The following is a 9,822-nucleotide window of genomic DNA, read 5'->3' as shown; positions in this document are numbered from 1 at the left end:
TTGCAATCAAGGACGACGGCTCAGAGAAAGACGACAAGGGCAAGGCATCAGTGACGAGAACATCAGAGGAGAAGACGTTGCTCAAAGACGATTCCTCAATGCCAACAGGCAACGAGATTATCGACGACGGATTAGACGAGAAAACCTCCAGGGAAGAAAACAAAGGCACGGACTTGGTAGGCGGAGCTTCAGTCTTTACCACCACGTCACTCATTGAGGTCATCTCCAAATATGGAAGTGTTGGTGTCATCGTGGAGGACGGAGCTAGAGAATGTGACCAGTCTGAGGGCTGCTCAACACTGGGCGTGGCACTTGTGGAGACCTTTCCAGTGGTTTCTGCCGCTGTAACAGCAGGAGAAAGTAACTCTGAACTACGGGACAAGCCAGACATCGACGAACCTAATGTTTCTAGCATCCCTGAGTCGATGGACAAGGCTGCAGTCGACCGAGTAGTCAGTGTCCCGGTTAGAGACTGGACGTGGGACTCTGCGAGTGTAAAAGATGTCAGGACAGAAGTAAAAGTTTGCAAACTTGGTTCGGAAGATATTTCAGAAGGCAGAATGGTTGTTGATGAAAACAAATAATGGACGGATGATGCTTCTGTAGCTAAAGCTAACGATGTTTCAACAAAGTTATCTGTAGTCTTGGATCTCTCTGGCACCAAGAAAGTACTTGTTCGCTGGCCCTGTACTTCCCCGGTTATTTCATCAATAGAAGATGACAACATTAAAGTGGTTGCATGCACATCTGTCAACAAATAATCTGACTGAACTACAGAACTGTCAATACCAGTTAGCGTTGCCATGGACTCGGACAGCATGCTGGACAAAGAGTCAAGAGGCATGCTGGTTAGTTTGAATTCCCTCCAGTCGGAACTGACCTCTAGGGTTTCAATAGTTCGTGCAGCAGACGAGTCAGTCGTGAGTGAGGATCCTGCAGGAGCAAACAATGTTTCAGAGGGCTGCATGCTGGGGGTCTGCGCATGCGCAGTGCTGGCACTTCCGCTCACGACAGCGGCATCGGTCGTGTATTGGATGGGAGAGGACGAAGAAAAGGCGAAGGCTGGCGAGGTGACCCCATCTAAGGGATGGAGGGAAGAACTGCTGGTTGGCGAGCTGGAGAAGATTCCGTTTGAGTTCAGGACCAGGGTCAGTAGACACTGTAGACACAGAAGACATCTCCAAGACTAGCTCTGTGGACTGACCCGTGTGTCCGCTCACCGACTGCTCAACCTGTGGAAGAGTACCTTCAGGATTGGCAGTTAAGGAATGCACCATAGACTCTAAGCCTGAGGACGGGGTCTCTATCTGGTACTGTGATAAATGCTGAAGGCGCGAAGATTCAGTAGAAACATCTAGAAGAACGCTGTGCGGCTCCATGGAAGTCTCCAGGAACAAGGAAGTTGCTGAGGCCGTCATCTTGACATCAAGGCCACCCCCACTTGTAGATGTCTGCCATGCTGAGAAAGAGAAAGTCTTGCAAAGATCCGAGGCAAAAGGTTGATAGACACGAGACCACGAGCGAAACTGGGTCGGGACGTCAAAGGTCACCAGGAGGCTTGGCGTCCAAACCTTGTTTCGATCGTTGTCCTTGTGTCTATAAACATTTGCTCAGGTAGATGTTTGACAGGAAGTAACTCAATTACTAAACTCTCCTTTCTCTTTAACTGCTTCCACGACAAGTCTCAGTATATATATTCTCGACAGTAATACGATAATAAACTACTACGAGAGATACGAAATGTTAGCATTTGGTTTATGTAATGACAGAAGAGCGTAGTACAAAAATTATGTTAGAAAGTTTCAGCATCACCAGCAAAATATCCCGAAGTAGGATGCAACAAGAAATAAGGTGTCTAGGTTAAGTACAGTAAATGGAGAAACATATAAGAAAGATTCTATTCTCTACACTGTGTTAAGAAGGCAAGGCTCTCACCAAAGGATGTTGAAGTATTAAGCACAACATTACTGTTGATGTCAGTTGCAGATGGGGTGTGGTATGTTGAGCTAATATTAGAAGCAAAAAAGTTTACAGTCTCAGTAGGAACATGTGAGGTAAGTAGAACAGGTGTGACATCAGATGATGACAAGAAAAAAGATCCAGCCAAAGTGCTTGATTGTTTTGGAATGTCCAGTGATCCGGAACTGACTGCTGGCTCCGTTTCTTTGGTTACACGAATAGATGCTGATCCAGTAAAAACGATTGAAGCAGGTACTACCATGCTAGAAAAAACAACTGATGTAGTGGGTAATATTTGATCATGAGGAGAAGTAGGCTGGTGATCAGAAGCAGGCTGGGGATTAGATGAAGTGTGGATAGATGCTGCTGCACTTGTCGGTGCTGATGGTCCCCAGGAAGTAAGGTCCTCAGACACGTGGGGATGGATGGTCTGATCTTGTATCTTACTTTGCAGTACAGTTGTCTCCTTCACTGAAAAATGTCCGCTGGACGGTAAAAGTTGTTCAGTCTTCATGCTTGCACCACTGTCCACTTTATATACACTAGATGTCATCACAGACATTTCTACACTTTCTGAAACCAACGGAGCTGTCCTGTACAAACGTTCAGAAAACGAGCTTTCTAACCTGTCAGCGGAAGAAACTTTTCTTCGGACACTGTTGACATGGTGACAGCCCCTGGCTCACCCACGACAGGTCGCCCTGTTTCTCTCCCTCCTGCAATGGATGAGGTCAGCACGAGGCTGGCACTGTCCCCACCAGGCAGGGAAGAGGTGAGAAAGGCAGACACATGTTCTGTGGAGCTTTGAGATACGATTATGGACGACCGAGCCACGAGTGTGGCAGAATCAACAGGTAGGTTAGTCGACGGAGACGAAATGAAAGCAGAATTAAGCATGCTGGACGATGCTACTACATCGTGAGTATAGGACAGAAGCACGATGGAATCTTGGGAAATGTCACGAGATGTGGGCGTGGCTCCCGCAGGGTTAGAGGTTACACCACTGACATTAGTGTCGAGGGAAGTTAGTGCATTAGTGGCTACAGGCACGATGCTGTTACCCATGGGATTTGAAGTCCACTGCGACCAACTGTCTCAGTTGGACTGGCTTCTGAAACACCTGGATCATCTGTAAAAATATTGAAAGAACAGGAAAAGATTATTTCACGTGATTAAACGTTATCTTTGTCTTGTTTTTATTTTCTCAGCATTTTTTTAAACCATAAACGCTTCCCTTGGATATATCTTCAATTTCAGGGAAAGTGACTAAGATTGAGAATATAACAAAGTCTGTCAAATTCGCAATCGACATCATAAACACGAAAATGTCTCTTTCGGCATTACTCCTAGTTTCAAAATTAAAACTTAAAAATGTATGAACTACAATAGAAATCTGTTATCATCGATCATATCCCAAATGTGTCATTGTACACATTAAAGGTATCGCCAGAATAGAATACAAGGGATCGTGTAGTCAGAACTAACATTAGCCATATCCTGGTGTGTATTTGCTGTGTTCTCACAGCTCAAAAAGATTCTAAACTTTGGCATCCACTTCTGTCACATCTGCCTGCCTGTGTTTACAAGCACGCCAGCGCCAAACATCAGAAATCAAATCATTCACACCTTAGTCGCCTTTGCCCCTTACCCCTCGGGTCAAGCTCTGCCCTGTAGGGGGCGGGACCAATTCACACAGCATGTCATGTTCTCTTACAATAAACTGTGAGAAGAGAGATACCCGTTGAACTTTGGTCATTCACTGCCTTTTCCCTCTAGAGAACCATCATCTCCTACTTCTTTCAAGTGTACCTTTGTGTGGTTCTCCGTAGTGTGTGTATTTCTGGCTGGCCCATGTGTTTGTGTGTCTGTGCACGCTCATTAAAAATGATAAAGCTGTTCTATACAAATCCACCCTGGACATTTCACCTCAGCTTGAGGTCATCACGTACCATCTCAATACTTTGTGTCGGCCATAAGAAAAAAACGAATTTTCTTACATGAGAGTAAACATCCGCCAACCCGATGGAGATATTTACTGTTTGACTAGTCTCTCCGATGATTTAGCTTTTAAAATTATTTTCCTCGCTAGCTTCATGCATATCGCAAATATTTGAACTGAGCTTGTGGTTTTAATGCACTTCTTGTAAAGATCCTAGCATTTACTGAAATCACTGGCAAAGCACGAGAGACAGTAAAACTACTTCTGACATGTTGTACAGGAATAATTTATGTTTTCTTGAAGCTTCGTGAATGACGCGGATGTTGGTCTTTCTCTCCTTCAACCTTTCCTTCTGTCTCGCCCTCTGGGGCTCAGGGGATGGGAGGTAGCACAAGCCGCGCAAAGCCATTAAAATGAAAGTACCGACAGGAGCGCCACCTGTCTCCGGTTTATTTTATCGACTGCTTTGAAGCTTGAAATGTGCGTGCAGGTAAACTGGCCGACCACGTGACAGGTGAACGCGGGAGGAGAATCGAACGTCTGCCAAGCATCTTCCGCACATTTGTGATGTCGATGATGGTCCCTTCCCATCACACCCTTGTACATTAGTTAACGAATCGTCACGGCCCACAGACACCGATATTTGAGTGATGTGAGAGACGAGGGTGCGCTGAAAAAGCAGTTGGAAGCGAAATATGATTATTTTCATAGATACGATCATTCTTTGCCGATTTTTTTCGAGTTGGACTTTTTTCTCAGACATCTCACGAGGTCACAAAGGTGGAACTACTCCAGACTCTCAGTATGTTCACGACTGCCTTCGGCATAGCAGCTGTCGGTCCATGCAATCTAAGTGAACCCAGTCTGTAATTTACTACAAGTAGACACAAGCAGCAATCCACAGTGTAGGCGGTTGACATCTACTGTGACTGTCACCTAGTAACTTACTGTGTGAAGTGTATGAATTCTTTCTCAGGTCAAGCATCGTAAATACCCAACATATTTTATCTGTCGGTGAAATGACTGCCACTAGACTTGAGAATGGTTGATAATGTCTTTGACTCTCACAACAACTCACTTTTTTTTTCCACGGTTGAGTGCGCAGTCAACGAGGCTTAGTCGAGGACAGCTGACTGGCAGGTTTGAAAGGTCTACACAAGCAAGACTGAGTGCAATGGAGTGGAGTTCACGGGTAAAAGAATAAAAGATGGGTACAGGTCGGTAGAAAGATGAGGTGAGGTAGGGAGAGGGGGAAGGAGAAATCGGGTGGATGGGGCAATCTTCGTGCCATGATCGTAATACTGGGTAACAAAATGTCTGGACTGTGCTCGCAATCCTTGTAATGAGACCTGCTTAACTCACCATCCGCTCCCCTGCTCTCTTCACTATGACAATCATTATCCTTTATAATTACATTATAGGGAAATTTTTGCTTTACAATTCTCCTTCACTGATTTTAGGAATTTATGAAACTTCTACGAGTTATGAACACGTGCGTGATGTATTTATCCATTCTTCTTCTACTGATAGAAAATAAAAATGAAAGTATGGGAAGAGCTATTTCCACTCTATTCTGTGATGCACATTGTCACAGCTGCATGTCACACAAGAGACAATATCAAAAGCCTGCTCATACAATCATCCTAATTGCTTAATGTTTGCTCTCAAATCAGTGAGCATTTGTTTTCAATTATCGACACAAGTTCAGTCATCTTCAACTGCTATACTTTCTTTCGTCCTCACATTTCTGACAACCCCTTCTCCTCTCAATCATTCAGCTACCTCTATACTCTTACCTTTACATCGGCGAAAATAAAAGCCCCACTCCCCCATCTAGGCATTACCCATCCACCCAACACCCCCCGCAGCTCCTCCCAACAGGCATTCCATGAGCACGACCGACAGCAATGTGTGCATGTTTGAATGTATTCAATTAATGTTTGTAAAACACACACACACTCTCCAGTATACATTATGTATTCTTCTTCTCAATGTCCTGCGTGTTTCAAGAGACGAGATGATCTCATAGCTGTGTTTCAAGGTGTGTGATTTAAAAAAAAAACCTAAGAAAATAAAATCAACCAAAAACTTGTTCTGCTCCGTGTGTCTGTTATCGCCCATCTCGAGATCCCAAACTCGACCATCCCCGAAAACTTAGAACACTGCAAACTCCGTGTTTGAACAACAGGCGGTTTCTTATTCACGAAGGTAGTTCAGTTCGTGGATATAAAATTCACTCTTGTTAAAAGCCTCCCACTGCTTCTCCCCCCACACAAGCCCCCTTCGTGCTCGTGTTGCTGTGGACAGCGGGTGGATGGGTCCAGCCAGGCTGAATTGTGGGACTTGTTTGCCGCCAGGTCGCACACATCCTAAAATGCAAATAAATACAGGGTTCGTCCTCTGCCATGAAGCAGTGTTCCGGTATTCGATGAACCCATCATCATCGTTTGTTTCGTGGAGGACCTTGCAACAACCTGCACTATGTACCCGTACCAGGCGGCTGTAACTCATTACAATCAAAGTATTCGTAGTCGGACCAACAGGTTCATAGCAAACATCTGTAAACGGTGTAAACAATAGTAAACTAGTATGTAAACTCAAAAGTTTACATGCACCCACGATCTGACCATGTAAACTACTACATAAACAGCTGTCAGCCGTAAATCAGTATGTAGACTTATATTGTAGCTATCAAAGTATGTTGCTGTGCAAACATCCATCAAGTGCGCCAACTGTTGTTGTTGCTGATGTTTTCAGTTTCGAGCTTGTACTCAGCAGCCCAGTCCCAAGGCCCTTAACTGAACAATTAAGTTGTTTGCCTCGGGTGTAAATCACACGATAGCAGTCATATCTGTCTTCACACCAACGACCATCTTGTATCCACCTACCTGCCTCAGCAACAGTCGATGCTCGCACTGAATAGTCGAGGCTAATGCCTCTCTCTCTCACACACAGGGAGGCAGTGACAGGGAGGGACTACACTCAAGACTACATATGAAGTGTCCATCTGTGCTATGAGGTGGCATTGACGCAGACCGCACCTTGAGCACCACAACCTGTGTCCACCTTTCCTGTACCCATCCACACATTATCCCCCTCCCCTAGGAAATCGACCCTCTGATGACCATATCGTCCAAACAATGAAAGTCAAATCCATTCAAGCAAAAAAAGACGAATGAATCTCGATGACAGAAGCAGCTATTAATATAAAATATTACCAACAGAGCCGTGCCTTGTTCAAACATGTTCAGCCACCAATATATTAAACAAAATGCCACTTGGCAATATAAATTCCGAGAACAAATCATACTCTGGCGCATAAAGCCATTTTCTCTTAAATCATTAAAAAAAAGCCTTGTGGTCATTATTCTTTAGTTTGGGTGTTGGTATTAAATGGATGTACAGGTGTTCGGTTAAAATCTCTTAATAGCGTGTAAACACGATTTTCTCCAAGTCATTTAAAAAAAAAACCTGTCTTCATTACTTTTTAGTTTGCAGGTATATCGGTTAACATGAAACAGCTGTCACTACTTCGGCGTTCGTTTACCATTGTCGATTCGACTCATGGTGTTGAGACACTGTGGTCCTGGCGGGGTCGATATAGCCAGGGCGACGGTTTTTGGTCGAAATGACCATCATCCCCGTCCCCCGGTCTTCTGTTCGCTACTATTTTTGTCTCGGAAGTTGTGTGTTTATATAAATAAAATTCTTGTGACCAAATGTTTGTGCTTTATTGCAACTTTTTGCAGAAATTGTGTAGAAAAATATAAATAATGCTTTTAAGAGGCGCCTTTGTCCACCACGGTACTCAGGTGTGTTGATCGATGGCTCTTACCTGGAGGTTGTTACCCACATAAATCTTTAGTGAAGCCGAGCAATGACAGGTGACGGCCGTGCCAGCTATATCATGGGTGGGAGTGGGGTGAGAGAGTAGGTAGCTGGTGGTATTTCAATGTGTCAGTAGCTGAGACTATTATCAGAGCGAGCTTACCCCGCTTCTGTAAACGACAACCACATCCAAAGACACCCACAAACTGGGTGTGCCGGAGGTAGGCACTCGCATCTCATCCTCCTGACTTGGTGACAAGAATTTTACTAGTGCTTGATTATTGTCTACTTTAGCCACTTACCCAAGGACTGCACATTTCTCTAAAGTGTTCCCCACCCTCTTTTTCCAACCTCAACACACGTATGTCGGTGCTGACCGCGGTGTCGTTATCTATTCTGACGACACGTCTCTGTCATGCAAAGGTGAATCACCACATTCTTTGCCAGGTGCATGTGGAGGATGGGGTGAGAAGCAGTTTGAACACCATCTTTCCCATGCATCACTTTGGAACAGGTCATCAGTAAGATCAGTCTCTCCCTCCTTCTCTCTCTCTCAAATACCCACGCGCAGGGCAAGTCGTCCACGGGGTTATCTACAAAAGAATCGACAATGAACAGAGCGAGGGGGTTGGTGGTATCGATGAATCAAAGTGGGAGGAGTAGCAAAGGGATAACAAAGGCATAGGATTACTATTTTTTTTAGTTTGTCCAACAAAGTTGATTGCATCGGTTTGTATCGGTATAACAAACTTTCTTAAAGATCGTCAGGTGTTGGTTGTGGAAAGAGACTCTTAATCAATAAATATCTTTTTTTCCCCCACAAACAAACTTAAACAACTTTTATCAATAAGTATCAATTTTTCCTTTGACAAATAAAACCACAGAAATTCTACCGTAAAATTTAAAAAATCTTTTTTCATAACCAAAAGCATTTTCATACAAGGATGAACAAGTCAGTTGACACAAGGCGCGCTTGGTGTGACTGATCTGCCTCCGCGGAGGCGTGACAAGTCCTGCTCGTGACAAGTTCTCTTTCACATTGCAACATAAAAATGTAAGAAAAAAATGAAGTGTGAAGTGGTAATCAGCAGGACGTGTCAAAGGGTGGATCCCACCAGTCCATGACATGCTGTCCTCGGTGCAGGCAACATTCCACACATGTGCAGTCATTGCCCCGAACTTGCATTCCCCGATCTGCACGTGCAGAATGGCCGTCAGGTGACAATGAAGATACAGCTGGCCCAGAAGCTGCCCTGGAGCAAAGATGGTGCGTGTGGTGGTGGTGGTAAGAGGAGGGTACCCGACGACGGCGAGTCTAGCTACCTCGCAATGTTACCTCAGCAAAGCTCGACAGCCGCCGGTGTCGCAACGGAGGTCATACTGCACCCACTGTCCCATTCTCGCTTCCGCCACCCTCTCACGTACCACGGCTTATAACGGGGTTACACGTGTAACGAGGGTGTTACCGCGCTGAAACCACCAACTAACGGATGCTAGGCACGATGTCAGCTCGCATCCTTTCTCCAGCTGGCGGCCCCAGTCTCCAGGCTTCACAGACGAGGTAACGGCCGTCTGATGGTCTTCTCACCTGCACTAGCAACCTGCAATCATTTGGCTCCGCTTCTGAACCATGGTCGAGGTCCTTTGGCATTTGAAATCTCCGGGAACTTCAAAGGGAAATAGGAAATGCTAGATGACTGCCATTGCTTGTATTCCTGCTACTCCATGACAGTTACTCGTCAGCTCCTTATTTTACTGATAAAATTCGAAATCGTAAAAAAATAGAAACGGATATTTTCTCTCAAAGATTAATACTTATGGACTGATGATTTTAGTGGCAATCCATTTAGGGATTTTCTGCGTATATCTCTACTGACGGTTGGTGATTAATAAAATCACTCACACTCACTCCTAATCGAAGGCACAAAAAAACGAAAAGCTGTCACTCGAGCTAAGAAGCCCCACCACGACGACCACCCGGCAGTTCCAAAAGCCATTAGTTGCTGCGGTCTGCTGCCCACGACTGAAGGCGATGTAAACAACATCGAACACCAGGCAAATAATTGATGAGACCTGACAGGCTGTTTGGATTCTGA

This window comes from Pomacea canaliculata, linkage group LG3 (genome assembly GCF_003073045.1).
Source record: "Pomacea canaliculata isolate SZHN2017 linkage group LG3, ASM307304v1, whole genome shotgun sequence".
Classification (NCBI taxonomy): domain Eukaryota; kingdom Metazoa; phylum Mollusca; class Gastropoda; order Architaenioglossa; family Ampullariidae; genus Pomacea; species Pomacea canaliculata.
This window is presented reverse-complemented; position numbering follows the sequence as displayed.